Source organism: Podarcis filfolensis (genome assembly GCF_964270895.1).
Source record: "Podarcis filfolensis genome assembly, chromosome: 10".
Taxonomy (NCBI): domain Eukaryota; kingdom Metazoa; phylum Chordata; class Lepidosauria; order Squamata; family Lacertidae; genus Podarcis; species Podarcis filfolensis.
Window position 1 is genome coordinate 4,729,419 of NC_139612.1, and position 17,054 is coordinate 4,746,472.

General features: G+C 44.1%; 1 protein-coding gene across 4 annotated transcripts in view; it reads right to left on the reverse strand.

The window, feature by feature from the left end:
- The window catches only part of CD36 (CD36 molecule (CD36 blood group)), a 68,698-nt gene that overhangs the window by 49,959 nt on the left and 1,685 nt on the right, over window positions 1–17,054 (reverse strand). Inside the window, exon 1 of one of the 4 annotated variants that reach the window (XM_083575255.1) lies at window positions 14,822–14,840. The exons of 1 other annotated variant lie outside the window; for it this stretch is intronic. The gene's annotated coding sequence lies outside the window, so the exon portion shown is untranslated. Of the gene's footprint in view, window positions 1–6,224; window positions 6,345–14,821; window positions 14,841–17,054 lie in introns of those variants that run through there. 2 more of the 4 variants (XM_083575254.1, XM_083575251.1) reach the window with 2 other exon arrangements.

Below are 17,054 nucleotides of genomic sequence, written 5' to 3' on the forward strand. Positions count from 1 at the left end.
TGAATGTGCAGTAGAAGAAACTGAGGGGCAGATGGGGCTTGTCCACCTGAGAAGGCAGCCCAGGGACATCTTCAGGAGAAGAAAGGACTCAGGAGTAAACCCTACAGAAATCCAAAGTGGAGTGCCTAAAATGGTTGAGTGGTGCCTTGCACACTTCCTTCTGGCAACTCCTGCAGCCAAGCTGGTGCCAAACATCTTGCTCTGCTTTCCTTTGGACCACATCAATGAGGCGGAGGGGGTGGGTTATTGTGTGGGCAGCCCAGGACCTCTATGCACACTGCCCAGCCTTGCGCCCCAAGGAGGTCACTTTGGTGCTGCTATCACTCCATTCACCTCAAGACAGACAAATGCCAACAACTTATGATGTTGCAGCCCTTAGTCCCCCAAACATACTAGCTACCTGTGCTTTGATAAAATAATAAAACAATGGTCATCAGTACAGAAATTTGATCACTTCACCTTGTGCTTTTATCTTGTATTTTTATGCTGTGAACCGCCCTGAGATTTATGGGTGAAGGGCGGTGTACAAATTTAATAAATAAATATAAATCAATAAAAATTTAAAGGCATCTACCTAATTTGCACTTTTCAAAACAAGATGCAAACCGAAAGGAAGCCTTTTAAAATTCACACAGCTCTGAATTTTGCAATGCAGCTCTTCAGCCAAAAAATGTGCATACTGAGGTAATAATAATAATAATAATAAATTTTATTTATATCCCACCCTCCCCAGCCGAAGCCGGGCTCAGGGCGGCTAACAACAATAAAATAATACAACATTCTAAAATCATTTCATTATAAAATTAATTCAAATCAAATTGATGGCAACCATTGGGCTAGAGTTCTGTGAAGATTGCCAAAGGTGGGAGTCAGGCTGTGCCTTGGCCAAAGGCCTGGTGGAACAGCTCTGTCTTGCAGGGCCTGCGGAAAGATGTCAAGTCCCGCAGGGCCCTAGTCTCTTGTGACAGAGCGTTCCACCAGATCGGAGCCACAGCTGAAAAAGCCCTGCCTCTAGTTGAGGCCAGCCTAACTTCTCTGTGGCCTGGGACCTTCGAGATGTTTTTGTTTGAAGACCGTAAGTTCCTCTGTGGGACATACCAGGAGAGGCGGTCCCGTAGGTACGAGGGTCCTAGGCCGTATAGGGTTTTAAAGGTTAAAACCAGCACCTTAAACCTGATCCTGTACTCCACTGGGAGCCAGTGCAGCTGGTATAGCACCGGGTGAATGTGATCTCACAGCGAGGACCCCGTAAGGAGTCTCGCCGTGGCATTCTGCACCTGCTGGAGTTTCTGGGTCAGTCTCAAGGGCAGCCCCACGTAGAGCGAGTTACAATAATCAAGTCTGGAGGTGACCGTCGCGTGGATCACAGTGGCTAGGTCAGGGTGAGAGAGGTAAGGAGCCAACTGCTTAGCTTGGCGGAGATGAAAAAATGCCACCTTTGTTATAGCTGCAATCTGCGCCTCCATGGAAAGGGAGGTGTCGAAGATTACACCCAAACTCTTGACGGATGGTGCTGGCACTAATTGCGCCCCCGCAAGAGATAGGAGTTGCCCCCCCCAATCCCATATCGTCCCGACCCAGCCAAAGGACCTCTGTCTTTGAAGGATTTAACTTCAACCTGCTCCCACGTAACCATCCAGCCACAGCTTCCAAACATCTGATCAGTGTGTCTGGGGCTGAGTCAGGATAGCCATCCATCAACAGATAGAGTTGGGTGTCATCAGCATACTGGTGGCAGCCCAGCCCAAAACTCCGGACAAGCTGGGCGAGGGGGCGCATAAAGATGTTGAAAAGCATCGGGGAGAGTATTGCACCCTGAGGAACTCCACACACCAAGGAGTGGCGCGATGACAATTCCCCCCCAAGCACCACCCTCTGTCCCCAACCAGAGAGAAATGAGTGCAGCCATTGAAGGACTGTGACCTGGATCCCCATGTTGGCAAGGCGGTGGTCCAGGAGTTCGTGATCAACCATGTCGAAGGCTGCTGACAGGTCTAGAAGAGTCAGCAGCCCCGACACGCCTCGACCCAGCTCCCTGCGGAGATCATCTGTTAGGGCGACCAGGGCCGTCTCGGTCCCATGACCAGTGCGGAATCCGGACTGGAATGGATCCAGAGCCAATGTTTCATCCAGAAACCCACCAAGCTGTTCAGCAACTGCTCTCTCAATCACCTTACCCAGGAACAGAAGATTTGAAATCGGGCGGTAATTGGGTAGATCTAAGGGATCTAATGATGTTTTCTTTAAGAGCGGGCGCACCACTGCCTCCTTCAGTTCCCCTGGGAATGTCCCGGTGCCAAGGGACAAATTGATGATATCCCCCAGGGGGGCCCGCACCTCATCTGGACACGCTCTAATCAGCCATGACGGGCACGGGTCAAGAGGACAGGTGGTGGGCTTTCCAGCTTGGAGGAGTCTGTCCACATCGGCTGGAGATATCCGGTCAAAGTGGTCCAATACTGGACCCGAGGTACAGTGTGCATAGCCATGTACATATTAGTGAAAACATACATGCAACACTGCACAAAATTGGGAAGCATAGCTTTGCAAAAATTGTATGCATTAGGCATACAAATATTAGGAGAAACTCACACTGAAATAATGAAATTTCATGAAAACTTTTTAAAAAATCAATTTACAAGCTGATGCAGAAATGTGGAAAACTGAAGACTAGAAAAATGAGAAACTGACCTATTTGCCCATCCCCAGTCAAGAGCAGGCAGGGTAGGCTTCTAGCCCTCCCATATCAAGTGCTAATAGAGCCAGGATTTTTTAAAATAAAAATAATCCGTTCTATGGGAAAACGTTCTGAATATGCAAGACACGTTTCTACATGCAACCTATTCCTGTTGAATCCAAGTTGCCACAGAATAGCCCAAAGTGAAAACAAACAAGGCCATTCCCACAGAGTTCCCACCAGCAGATATGGGATTTTAGGCAACGTTCAGACCACATTCCCTTAATAGTCTGGAGAACCTGTATTTCTTACAGACACTGCTTTGACACACTTGAGTGGCTACAAGGGATGGTGGATAAATTCAATTCGGGTTTTATTTAAAGGCAAACCTACCTAATGTGCACATTCCAAAACAATAGGCAAACTGAATCCCTTTAAATTTACCCTTCTCCAAGGCAGTTCTCCAGACATGCACACAAAAATACATCATGTTTTGCAAAAATACGAAGATTAGAGCAAAGTTGCATACAGGAGGAAAACTGCTCTAAAATGCCGGTGAATCTTCCAGAGAACTTTTAAAAAATAAACTGATGTGGAAATGTAAAAAAGCTGTATTTGAGACTGGAAAGGTAAGAAAGCAAAAGAAAGCAAACTAATAGATTTGCCCATTCCTACTGGATACAGGAGCAAGTTAAACAGGGCAAGTACTATGTCTTCAGCAAGAAGGAACAGCTGTTTACCTGTGTTGGCAAAAGGAAGAACTTTTTTACCCAAGCTGATTTCTTTAACATAGACCATAATGACAGATATGTTATCAACCACAGCTATTCAACACACGTGTTTTTATTGGGGGTATTGAACAGCCTTTGAACTTTGGCTGGAGCCATGTGCCATTGCATGGCAAGAATTGGTACCTGAAGGAACTTTTCTACCCATCCAGATTTCATTCCGTATTCTGTCCATTAGACCATATAAAGTTATATTACTTTAAATTGTGAATTGCTTTCAGCACAGACATGCAGCATGCATGAAACAGGCAAAGAAAGAAAAAATGCTTTGACTAGGTCTCTAAGAGCAGAGGCCCATCTAGTCCAGCATCCTGTTCTAACAGAGGCCAGCAGAGGCCAACGGGAAGCTCAACAGTCCTCCTCCTACTTGTGGACCACAGCAACGGGTATTCGGAGACACAGGACCTCTGACAGTGGAGGGAGGACATAGCCAATGTGACTAGCCTTAGCCCTCATTAATGGTCTTACATTTTGCTTCCCTGAAAATGCTTCCACAGCTAAAACAATTTGTAGTAACCTAAAGAGATCATTAGGGATGCGGGTGGCACTGTGGTCTAAACCACAGAGCCTAGGGCTTGCCGATCAGAAGGTCAGCGGTTCGAATCCCCGTGACGGGGTGAGCTCCCATTGCTCGGTCCCTGCTCCTGCAACCTAGCAGTTTGAAAGCACGTCAAAGTGCAAGTAGATAAATAGGTACCGCTCTGGCGGGAAGGTAAACGGCATTTCCATGCGCTGCTCTGGTTCGCCGGAAGTGGTTTAGTCATGCTGGCCACATGACCCGGAAGCTGTACGCTGGCTCCCTCGGCCAATAAAGCAAGATGAGCGCTGCAACCCCGGAGTCGTCCGCGACTGGACCTAATGGTCAGGGGTCCCTTTACCTTAAAGAGATCATAAGGAGAAACCCATTCAGCAGTCCCTTGGTTGACGGTATGCCCACACTGCAAGGCCCTTTTCACTTTGTCAGAATTTGGAGCTCAATGGGGAAGTGGAAACACTGTGGATATTTTCTTGAAGTGGCAATGAACGATAATCGGAGGACAGGCCAAGATTTCTCAAGAGGCCATTGAGACATGTTGACTTGGCTCTTCTTAATCATCAAATTCCAAGCATGTGACAGAAAGCAACACAGAGGCATTATTGCTTGTTATTAAAAGCTCAGAAGAGAAAGGAACAGATTCAATGAGGTCTGCAGAAAATCAAACCACATTCTTTATCAGGCGCCTGAAGACTTATAAGAAAAACATTCAGATAAGTGCTGGGGCGATAAGGCCTCTTAACAACATTCATCCTTCAGAAATCATGGAGCAATAGGTCCAAGTATCCAAGTAAAGTTACTGGTAATGAATGCATAGTTAATCTACAAATTTTCATGCACTTGCACCATCCTCAAGATAAGGAGGGAGACCTCCAACTCTCTGCTCTTCCTGCTCACCTGGAGGAAATTCTTACTACTGCAGGTGACTAGGTTAACTGCCTATATTTTTATGGGTTAAAGTAATGCCAATCTAAATATGCTCATTTTCCTTGCAATTCAGCCACCACACAATTGGCTGAAGTGATTTGGGTACAATATATGCTGCCCTCACTGCAGGATTTCCCATCTTTTGGATTGTTTCATACATCACATGGACATGGCAAAACCTTTGTTAGCCAACAAGCCTCTGCTTGTCGGAAACTCCCTGTTTCCTGCCTCATGCACCCATGTAGTGCACGTACATACAGAAGAGGCTTTTTTGTGTGCTTGCAACATCGTTTTACCGCCCACATTTTACAGGCACCCTTAAGGAAACCAACCTAGGCTGCAAAACAGTCCTCAAATATGGAGAAGAGCACACTTACCATTATACAAGTGTCAAAACATGTATGATGTGCATAGATAATTTCTGAAGAAAACAAGATGGAAAGAGTGAGCTGGATCTTATTTCCATTTGGACACATGAGCAAGTGGGGAAAGCCAATTAAAAAGCCAGAAGCATTTTCTTACCCCTTTCATGTCCTCTGGCATAGTCATAAGTTCAGAAATTTGCAAAATGAAAACCGGATGGAGAGGAAAGGGTAGAAGCAGAAAGCCAATGCTTCTTGAACTAGAAAATGTGCTAAGTGGGACAATAACATTGAGGAACACGTTGTCCCCACCCCTAACATTTTTGGTCTAGCAAAATTTGATCTCATGAAATAATACTATATCAGACGAAGTGAGAAGGCAAGAGAGAGATTCTGTCAGGGGGAGAATACAGCCCAGAAACTATTTAGTCTTTCGTTAAACAGCTAAACCAAAAACCGAAAGAAAACCACCAAATGCCAAAGCTCTAGTAAGCAGCAGCTAATGAAACAGAGCACTTATTCCCTAAATGTTTACTTAATAAACTGGGCTGGAAAAAGCTTCTCCAATCTAATGTGCAGAAAGAAGATGCACACAATATATCACCAGGGAAACCCAGCCAGATGGGCGGGGTATAAATATATTATTATTATTATTATTATTATTATTATTATTATTATTATTATTTGTTCAAAACATCAAACCGTCTTAGGCAAGTGGACAGGGTCACCACACCTCACCTCTCTTCTGCAGATGCTTAGTACACAATTGCAGAGCTCAGGGAATCATATCACCTCCAGCAGATCTTACATATTTCTCCCAGAAATAGTCAGGCACCCTCCAGCCCAAGAGAATACTTCATTCAGCAATAAAGTTCGAAGCCTTCATTGCTCACACAATATACATGAATATCTGCTACAAAACAAGACTGTCTCACCAACTCTCCAGCCCTCGCTGAGAGATCGATCAAATCTCCAAACAGGTTAATGGTCTGGTCAGAACATGTGAACAGGGTCTTAGGTCCCCTCTTGCTTGGTCCTTTCTCTTTCCCTCCTCATGCACCGCATTGGTGATATAACCCCTTCAGGTCTATTTGTTGACCAATGAAATTGCTAGCAATGTGACACATGACATGCAGTTCTGGTTCAGACAGATAATGCCAGGCATATCAGCTAACAGAAATCATCCTTGCTCATCTGGAAGTTCCTTCACTCTTAGGTAATAATCAGGTTCAGCAGAAGTCCTCTATATCAGAAAGTTTCAGGCAGTTATGCAAACATTTATATAAGTTTGGCAGAACCTGTTACCTAACTAAAGTATTTATGTATTTATGGACCCAAATGAAGAAAACATGATAGGTATGCATCCATCACAAACTAAAAGTGACAGCTGACCCCCTTTCACCATAAGTTGTGCCCCATTTTAGGATTCCTCTCCCCTCTTATGACACCCCCAAAAAGATTCCCTTGAATGGTATGGCTTTGGAGGGGTTTTGCCCCCAATGTGGTTTTGGAGGTGGGCTTTTACCCTCCATACAACTGTCATCTCAACCCTGCTCAATAGGTATAGGCTTTGAGACCCCAGATTATTTGCATTTCTAATTAAAACTAACCATTGCATTTCAGCCCGTTTAATAACTAATGTTAAATCCCAATGTGGATTTATTCTATAAGCATCTATTCAATTAGAGTCATTTAATAAGCATGTGAGTAGATGGGGGAGAAGCTATGACTCCCTATAAGTGTAGGAAACATTCCACGTAAATGGAAACCTATGACATGCACTAGCGCGCGCGCACACACACACACACACACTCCTTTGTTGTCATGGAGAGGCTGGATGAAGTGATGAGAGGCACCAGCTGGGGAATCCCAAAGGGAATGCCCAGGGGGGAAAGGCTCAGAGCCAAGGGATTGGTGGTGGGATGACAATGAATGGTCAGAGGGAGAAGAGGGAGCAGCCTAGGATGAGGCGGTGTCAGAAGCCGAAGAGGTAACAGGGTTTAGTGAACAGGAAGACACTGTGGAAGAGAGCAGTCCGGAATCAGAAGCAGAAGAGGAAGCTGGAGAGGAGGGGGCAAAGAGGAAAAGATGAGGCAGGCTGCTGAAGAAGCCAGGGGGTCTCCTCCTGCTGCTGTGTCTCCTAGACTCCCACTAGTCTCCTAGAACACACAGAAAAATGATGGCGGTGGAGCAAAGAATCAAGCAAAGGAGCTTTAGGCTGCTGGGGAAGGAACTAGGGAAGGAGCCTTAGGGAGCACTGGGAAGGCAGGAACCTTCTGTCCTTGCAGCTGCCTCATTGGGAAGAGTTGCTGGGATCACTAGGCCTGCACTGTTTTGGTTAACTTCATTGACACTGTGTTTTTCTTTGATTAATCTACCATTGACTCCAGCTCCTGACATTTGCAAACCTTTAAACTCCTAAAGCAAGAGCACAAATGTTTAAATAAATATATTAGACACATACACAAGTTTGGAAACAAAAAAAAACCCTGTTTACCAGGCCTGTGGAACAGAAAATACTAGAGCTGTGCCCCTTTCCCTGATCCAATGAGAGACGCAGATCACCACAACCTAACCTGGGGAACACCTGAGCTGAATTTTATTGGGGGCAGAGCTAATTAGGCTTATTAAAACCCTGCACCTCCTCCCGACAACCTGACCATGGAGGGCAGGAGAGTGCTGTTTTGCAAACTGAGGTTAATTGAAGTCACTTCTTACAGCGGTTTCACTTCCTGTTTTCTTTCTCCAGCTTGAGATCCTCTTTAGAAATGAAAGTTTCCAGTAAAAAAAATCTTTTTGGGTCTACAATTACTACCCACAGTGATCTGTGGAGGCAGCTACTCCTCTTATTTTTCTAGTTTGGATGCCCTCTCACTTACAGTGTTACCCATCACCACCAATACACCCCCCTCTATCCTTTATTTTATAGAGTTAGCATCCTTGGATACTGAACTATCTCCATTCTGACAGGTTTCTGTTTTACCACAGAGCCACCATGAAGAAGACCTCACTCCATGTTCCCGCCATGCAAGGTCTGCAAGCAAGGCCTCTGCAGCTGATCATAGGGCTCAGATCGGGGGCAAATTCTCCACCAACCATCCAAAACATTATTGGCTATTACAGAAGTTATATAACTCCCCCAAAGGGCTGTAGTGAATTAGTTTTAAAACACCTAACAATGTAATGGGCTACATCCAAGCATGGCTGTGACCCAACAAGCTGTTGCTATACAGTGGCACCTCGGGTTAAGAACTTAATTCGTTCTGAAGGTCCGTTCTTAACCTGAGGTACCACTTTAGCTAATGGGGCCTTCCGCTGCCACCGTGTGGTTTCTGTTCTCATCCTGAAGCAAAGTTCTTAACCAGAGGTACTATTTCTGGGTTAGAGGAGTCTAACTTGTAGCGTCTGTAACCTGAGGTACCACTGTAAAAGATTTAAACTGCAGGCTTCCTTATAAAAAATAATTTGGGACAATTTTCCCATGACATATTCTGCCCTCTGGAACATATGATAAAATAAAACAATAGACCCAGGTGTTTGAAAGCTGACAGATATGGTTCCTGGTAACCCTGAAACGGGAAGAAGGTCAGAATATTAAGTCCATTAAATAGAAGGGAACTGCTGTCTTATAAACTTTTGCAGTGACAAAACAAAGCACTGGAGTAGAATCCTATCAGTTCCTAAAGTACACAACGTCATATCCATTAAGCAATCTGTATTAAACCATAATCGCCCCAAGGACTCCACAACTTACAAGGACAAAATGTCTCCAAATGCTATTGCAAACATGCACCCCAATGGCCTTTTCAACAGAGAAATGCAGGAATACAGAAGTTCATAAAAAGAGAAACGCTAAACAACCAGCATGCAGAATGGGCAACAATACACCCCTCTCATATTTTTTAATGTTTTTACATTCCATTTTAATACATAAACATTGGAAAAGGAAATGTGAACAATATGTTTCACTGGCCCTAAGTCAGCCTTCTGAAAGAGAGAGATAAAACTGAATTTTTGAAACAGGTATAACTGTCTCCCTTGCAGCATTTATGTGCCATAGTCATGCTGGATGGAACTGATGGAAGTTTTGGTCCCAATACATCTGAGGGGCTCCAAGTTAGTCAAAACAACAACCTACAACTAGCAAACTGCACATTATAACAAGACCCCCTGATGCTACCAACCTAGAGGCATCTCTAGTGATATGGGGCTGAGCATGTAGGTTGTCTAGTAAGTTGTCGCCTCTCTTTTCCCCTGCAGTCAGCACCTCATGAAGCACAGAATAAGGGTGGTACATCTCTGTATTTATTGAGGTGCTAAGGGCTAATGACACCCACAATCTTCCCATTACATGTAGCTAGAAATGGGCAAATGTGTCCATTTTGGTTTCTCTCAGTCTCTCATTTTTTCCCCCTCTCATTTTTTAGTTCTCCACAATTCCATATCGGTTAGTAATACTGTTGTTGTTTTTTAAAGTGTGACTTTGTAGGGGGGAATACCAGCAGTTTATGCCAAATTTCTTCCAGTATACACATGATATTTTGCCCAGTGCATACATTTTTGCAAACCAATGCTAGTTTGTCAAATAGATTTGTCTTACTTAAAGTAATGCATGCATTTTTATGCACACTTTAACGTAGTACAGGCATTTGTGTGCACATCACTTGGCTGGAGAACTACATTGCAAAATTAGGAGAAGTGCAAATTTCACCCTCATCTGCACACATAGCTGTCCCTTAGCCAACGGAAATGGGTCAGGAGTTTTAATGTCTTCCATTACGTGCCTTTGGGCAAGTCAGGAAAATACTCAGGAACAGCTAAGGAATGGCAAGATCAAAGACTCAGCTAGATTGGTAAAGAAAAAGTGATTTACATGTGTTGTGTATGTGATATAACATTGTGCCACCAGATGATGCTGTGGAGTCCAGTTTTCTCTACCCATTTTCCCTGTTTAAATTTACAACACATTTAACTCAAACGCTTCTTTGATGTGTCTGGATCCAGCCCAGAATGGCTAATGACAGCGACAGCAAGCTTGTTATCACCCCCAGGGATGGCAACATTAGAAAAAGTCACTGATTCCAGTTTAAGCATTTGGAAACTTCCTCACCCCCCCTTCACCATCCCCAAAAACTTCAAAGGCTTTTTCTCCAATCTGTCAATGTAGGGGTTTAATCACTGGGATCTCTTGCATGTGAATGCTAAACACTGTAATCAAACTGATGTGTTTAGAAGCAAAATAATTAAACTCACCTCATCAGCCACCAGAGAACCAAGGTCTTTTTTTTCCACGAGAAGACTTCCTTGACTTAGTGGATGAGTTATGTACCAATTCTTCTGTAAGACAACACCATCCAGCCCTATCTAAGAAGCACCTGACTACTGAACTGATAAGGAACTTATTGGTAAGAGAACTGACCTAAGACCACGGCTGAAAAAAAGCGAGAGGCTTGCAGACACAGTTGGAGGCAGCCAACATACAAATGTACAGCGACTTTGGACTTGACACAGTAAGATTGAATCCCGTTTATTTTATGGAGCTTAAAACAAAATTTTAAAATCTTCAAGTAGTCATATAAATATGAGAGGTGCCATAGTATTGCAGGCAGTTAACCAAATTTGCATAGGCTTCATTTACAGTCAATTGACTGAACAACAATCATGGAAATATTCAAATAGCTTGTTGTGCTCGGTCTATTTTGAACTATAAAACCTACTGGACACAAAGAGCAAGCCACCAGCCTTTTCTTTTAACTCCTTTGCAGGACTATTGTGCCCTTCTACAACTTTTCAACTTATCTTTGTGGCTGAAAATCTCTACATGCTTACCTTGGAGTGAGAACTACTGAACTCAGTTGTGTTCACTTCAAAGTAGATGTTCATAGGATTGCACTGCAAATCTCAATGCATAGAAAGAACGTCACCTGCTGAATCTCGTATCATTCAGTGAACTGTCAAAGTCATTGAAGCCCTGCTGGAAAGTAGGGTGACTATCCTGCCGACTACCTCCAGTCTAAAATCTCTTCCCATTCCTCTTCAGGTGGCCCTGGTTAGGGGGGAGGAGAGATCTACTGCACGGTGAAAACTATGGCTGTAAGACGAATTCCTAAGAAACCTTGAGCATTGTGCTAGAAGGCACTTGGAGGACAATGGAAGCCTTTGAAATAACTAATCAATCACTCTCCTTGCCACCATCCTTGCTGATATGGAACAGAGAAAGAATAGACCTTGAAGAAAGAGAACAGAGAAATAAATGCCACATTTTCCTGTTTCATCATGATACATGGCTTAAGCCACATTTACAGGGTGGAGTGGAGATGGTTTCATGGGGCCTGGAACTGCAGCCTATTAGAGGGTCCGAAGAAATGGCTTCTGAACACAAAGAAAGCGTCACCAGGTGCTTGGCGCCAGGAAGTTGCCTGCACCTGCATCAAGTTCAGAATGGCACAACAAGATACCTCCCTTAAACAAATCAGTATGAAGTAGGCAGGAGTAGATGTTCCCAGAAAAGCTGTCAGCAGAGGGAGAATTAACCTGCCACTAAATTCAAATTTCGGTGTATTTTAAATGTAGACTCTTCGAATATTTTGTGTGTGTGTGTGTGTATCATATCATTTCAATTGTTAACTTCTTATCAAAGTATAAAATCCATCACTAAAGTTTTGGTTCAATGTGGTGGCCACACCTAGTCGCCTGGGGAGTGTTGTTAAAAGGTTTCACCACACACCCTTCGATTTAGGGAATAAACAGATGGGAGAAATTCCAAAATGCATGATGCACATTGACTTCCATCTTACTCTCTCACTGAGAACACAACGCAGAAGTAGGAGAACAAACAGAACACTGCTGTGCCTAACCACACTTCTAGTTGGTTGGGTATGTAACAATTAGAAGAGGCTTTAATCTGCACCTGCACACAACCACAACCCAACTGCTGAGAAAACCTGACGTGTGGCAGAGGCCCAACACAGGAGAAGACTCATCTCCTTGGACTCCCCACCACCAGCCGAGGCTGAACACCACCTGATAGCAGCAGTACACATCAATTTCCCCAAGCAGGGGAATCCAAGATGGTGGCTATGGAAGAAGCAAGACCCTCTTGGGGTGTAAATGCTGTGAACCCATCCATCATAAGCTTGGGTTGTATATATATGTAAATAAACCATGTATCATAAAGACACCATAGTCTGCATTATACCTCATTACAAAGCAAACATGAACGTTGGGTAAGCACCTGGAACTGCTAGAATCTTGCACCACTCAGACACTGGGTTGGATTCAACAGTATGTTATTCTCACTAATAAATGCATTTTATGCATACTTGGCTTGGCTTGCACTTTTACAGAGGAAGAGCGAATGTCAAAGAATGGCTGCGTTTCAGTTAGCATATTGTTTCAGAAAATGTGAATTAGGTAGGCTAATCTTTAAAGGAGAACTGAATCGACTTCCCTGCCATCCCTAATGATATCCTTGTGGCCCCAAACTACCAATGAAGAAAATGATGGCACTCAGAACGGGGATAAGACGACAGACCAGAAACAAGTCTTGCAGTCCAGTGCAGGAGAAGTCCACCCCAAGCACAAGAGGGTGCACTGTCAGTGCCTACCTGGTCTGTTGCAGTGGCTCCAAGAGAATTGGGGAAAACCAGAAGCCTGCCCCCTTTCTCCCCAGTAGGATGGGTCCCCACTTGAGCAGCCATTATGTTCTGTATACAGGTTTGATATTAATGCCTACACGCAGAGAGAAAGGCATTTCAGCACAAGAATTTTATAAGTTAACCTGTACACAAGTTTGGAAACCTTATCCAGCACTTATCCATGCAGAACACCATGCAGTTTAGACGCCTGAGAGAGAGTCCTCATTGGCAACAGCTGGGTAGCATTTTAAGGCTCGGTTGTTTGTTCCAATAAATCTTTAAATTATACAGAAATCGAATATGCTCATTTAGCAGGCCTTAGAATATGGTCAGGAAAAGTCCTGCAGCATCTTGGATTGCATCCAAAGAAGAGAATGGAAGCCCTAGTAGAAGAAATCTAGACTGAAAGAATGGGGGGAGGGATTTTGTTTGGTAGAGACAGAGTCCTTTTGAATAGGGAAAACAGAAACAAACACAGTGAAATAAGTAGGGTTTAACCACTGCTTTTTTGTGGGGGTCCTCAAGGGAACGCAGTACCAGCACCTCTTTTTCTAGAAGAAAAGCACTGTGTTTAACATTTGAGCCATGTGCCTGCTGTCAGTCACAGATCTCCCATCAAAGGACTTCATCCACAGCCACTTTTGCTAGCTAGCGGTAGATGCAACCTTACTGTATGCTTGTGAAATGTGGACCACTTATAAACACCATCTCCAACTCCGTGAAAGATTCCATCAACAGTGTCTCCGAAAAGTTTTACACATCACCTGGGAAGACAGGCAAACTAATGCCAGTATACTGGAAAAAGCAAAGATCACCAATGATTCTTCAACATCAACTTCGTTGAACTGGTCATATTGTGCGGATGCCAGATTATTGTCTTCCAAAGCAACTACTCTATTCCAAACTTAAAAATGGAAAGCGTAATGCTGATGGTCAACAAAAGAAGTTTAAAGACTCTCTCAAGGCAAATCTAAAAAAATGTAGTATAAACACTGACAACTGGGAAACCCTGATCTGCGAGTGCTCCAATTGGAGAACAGCCTTTACCAAAGGTGTCATGGGTTTTGAAGACACTCGAACTCAGGACGAAAGGGAAAAACGAACTAAGAGGAAGGCACGTTTGGCAAAACCTCTCCATGATCAACTCCTGCCCAGAAACCCATGTCCCCACTGTGGAAGGACATGTGGATCCAGAATTGGCCTCCACAGTCACTTACGGACTCACTTTTAAAACCGTGTTTATGGAAGACAAATCTTATTCAGCTACGAGTGACCGCAAAAGAAGAAGAGATGCATCTGAGCAGAAGCGTACCAATTTACTAGTTCCACCCCTACGTCTTCAGCCCATAACCCCACAGAGTACAGCAGCTCCCCAGACATTTGGAACTGCGGTTCCTACTGTTGGCCATTCTGCCTGGAGCTGACAGGAGCTGAGGTCCAACAACATCCAACCAGAGAGGCTGCAGGAGTCTGGTTTCTTGAAGCCCAAGCCAGGAAAAGCTTTGCTGGCTTTCTGTACTTCAGGCTGCTGTTGAGTTTAAAAAGTGGGCAATTGTATTTCTGCAGATTCATGTTTATTCCAACTCAGTGGTAAACAGTGGGTTTTCCTGGGGAAAGCAGTGGGGCAAACTGAAAAGTGCTCAGAACTGTACCTAGAAAGCACGGGGAAACAGGAAGTGCTGATTTCCTCCTTTTACACCTTGTTCCCAGCCCCCTGGCTGTTTAAAAAAAGCCAGAGAACTTGATTTAGCTAGTCTTGCAGATGCCGTTTAAAATTTTATTCATTTTATTTTATTAAAATTTTATACCACCCTCCATCCATAGATCTCAGCATGAATCACACCATAAAATTACAATATAAAACGGCACTTGAAGTCATATTTAGTTTGACTCACAGCACTGCCTTCTGGATCCACCACCTCTGGTCATTCAGCAAGGAAACAGCAGTCTGCTTTTGAAAAAAGAGTTTTGCCTTTCCATTCCCGAATGAAGGCCATTCATTCTCTCCACACACACACACCCATGCAAAATGTGCACATTCTGCTGCAGGAGAGTGACGTCTTTCAAGGCTGCTTCTTGAGGGGGGGAAAGCAAAACTTGAAAACTGAAGAGGTTTTTACAGTTAGTAAGGCCACGTGTCTCTTCCACTGTACTCCCAATGCCTCATTATCATTTTCCCCCCAAACCAGAAGTGAAGGCATTTGCTTGGTCTGTCATTTAACAAGAAGCTAATGTTTTGCAGCTGGCTGGAGGAGAGCTTGCCTGACTCGAACGGCATGAACTCCCACACAAGCTGGCCTCCTTCCTGTCCACAGAAACTCATTTTATTTGCACTAGAGCCTCAGAGAGCTCAAACCATACACATCATTTCCCACCTTCCCACCTTGTGATGTGTTTTCCAAAGGTGTGGCTGCACAGCCCTGGCTCCTTTAAAGCCACTTCATAGGCAGCGTTCATCTTTCACACCCACTGGCCCTCTCAACAGAGTTCTCCCATGCACATGTTCAGTCACCTAAGCATATCAAAAGTGCTTTGCTTTTCCTTATCTTTGACCACAACATCACATCTGCTGCTCTTGCACCCAAAATATGCTAGTGTCAACCACAAGCATTGCCCAAGCATGCAAAGAAAACTCCCCAACTTACATTGCCTACAAATGCCAAGTTTCACAATGATGTTCCATCCCTCCTGACCTTGTGGGTTAATAAAGAAATGCTCTGGACATTCAGGGTTCTCACACAGGCCAACCATCTAAGGACCAGAGTTTCCCCATCCAAATAAACATGACGAGGAGGGACACCTAGGTTCACCACAGGAGTCTTAACCCTTCCCAGATCACTTCACCTACAGTTATTATCAGAGCTTTTTTTTTTCCTAGACAGAACTCGACAGAACTCAATTCTGGCCCCTCTCAGGTGGGCACCATTGCCATTCTAAGAGAACAAGGGAGGGGTTCACAGTGAGTTCCGGCACCTCTTTTTCTAGAAAAATAGCACTGGATATTATGCTCCCAATCTTGCTTTGTGTTAATGGGTACAACAGCGTTCAAAGCTGAGCTATACGATTTGAGTTCAAAGGTTCTCCCCAACAGTAGAATTGCCAAATTTTGTCTAAAGTGAAATTAAGAGAATATGAACACTCCCTTCACACCATAAAAAAAATCCAATGGCCTTTGATAGAGCTCTCTCCCTGAATTTGTCCAATCCCCCTGTAAGCGTCCGTGAAATCCACGAAGACCTGTACATCTGCAGAAATGGGGACAAAGTTGCAATTCCTTAGACTGGAAGTTCACTAGAGTACACTGAATGTTAACAGGAGAAGCACATGACAAGCAAGATTAAGGATGACTCAGGCTCGTAAATCAAAGCTTGAATTGCATCTTAATTCCTCTTTTTTGTTTACCATTGCAGCTTCTATTTTGTTCCTCTTGCTCTCCTAGTTACATCTTGCATTTTCTTATCCCTTCCTGTAACTAGTGGTCCGGTTAGGGCAAATCAGTCAGGCCTAGGGGAGAGGCACGACCAAAATAACTACTGGAAAGTCTCAGGCAGATAATCGTTAAATCATATCGACAGGCACCGTCACAGGAAGTCCACTGTACCAGAAGTCTATCGCATAAGCCTTTTAATAAGTTTCTTGCATTTATGGAGCGGTTTTCCTCCCATCCGTGACACAGCTCATGTGCTGATCAAGAAAAGAAAAACCAGGAAAAGGTATTCAGCAAACATTTTTTCTCTCCCTTCCCACCACATGTTGTTCAAGAGACACAGCTGTTGTACATGGTATTTCTGCTTATTTGCGAGCTTAACACTCCCCTGATAACTTTGCAGATTTTGATAAAGGGACTTAGAAGCAGCCTCTAGGGGGTAAACTGTCTGCAAATGTACATATTAAAGAGTCCCAGGGCTTTTCTGTCCCTGCCCAACCTCAGTCTTCATGATGGGGGGGGGGATTACATTTAGAATGTTCTCAAGCTTAATATCAATTTGCTAATGGAATAAAGAAAGAGCAGGTGAGGAGGTGTTACACCCCCATTACAACTTCTCATAGGAGCCAACTCTTAGGGCCAAGGTCCCTTCAGCCCCCAATAAAATATCCGAGGGAGCCAGGCCTGCCCCCACCCACAAT